Source organism: Penaeus monodon, chromosome 29 (assembly GCF_015228065.2).
Source record: "Penaeus monodon isolate SGIC_2016 chromosome 29, NSTDA_Pmon_1, whole genome shotgun sequence".
NCBI lineage: Eukaryota > Metazoa > Arthropoda > Malacostraca > Decapoda > Penaeidae > Penaeus > Penaeus monodon.
In genome coordinates, this window is record NC_051414.1 from 30,182,735 (window position 1) to 30,183,248 (window position 514).

The following is a 514-nucleotide window of genomic DNA, read 5'->3' on the forward strand; positions in this document are numbered from 1 at the left end:
GCGTTAGATGATGTTACATGTTATATAATTTAATAAAGTATAGTATGGATATCATATTTATATATTGGCCTATGACCGGAGATATATGTTGAAAAAATAGTATGAATTAGAATAAAGAGGTACAGCAGTGCTAGAAATATATACACTTTTCAAGTATTCGTAAGAAATATATTAGATACGTATCCTATGCGGTTATTCGTTCTCGTTCATATATCTTTCTCTATACAACTAAACCCTTTTCGTATATCTGTTTTGAATAAATAGCTTGAATGGTAGCGATTCAAAACATGATGATATTGATGGTATTGTAACACTGATCTGACATGATACAAGATGACTGAGTTAATTAGGCTAAATTGTAATTCCCAATAATATGAAACGAGATCCTATTAATCAAACATTTTCCTGTCGGCTCAACAAAAAAAAACAAAAGATCTAGTGTGCGTTGGAAATGAAACGGAATTATTTACCTTTTTTTTAAAGAAAAACCCAGAAAAAATACGTTAAAGCGGCC

The 514-nt window shown here is 30.2% G+C and overlaps 1 protein-coding gene across 1 annotated transcript in view; it reads right to left on the reverse strand.

Moving 5' to 3' along the window:
• The window catches only part of LOC119591836 (high affinity cGMP-specific 3',5'-cyclic phosphodiesterase 9A-like), a 42,680-nt gene that overhangs the window by 35,635 nt on the left and 6,531 nt on the right, over positions 1-514 (reverse strand). The window lies entirely within an intron of this gene.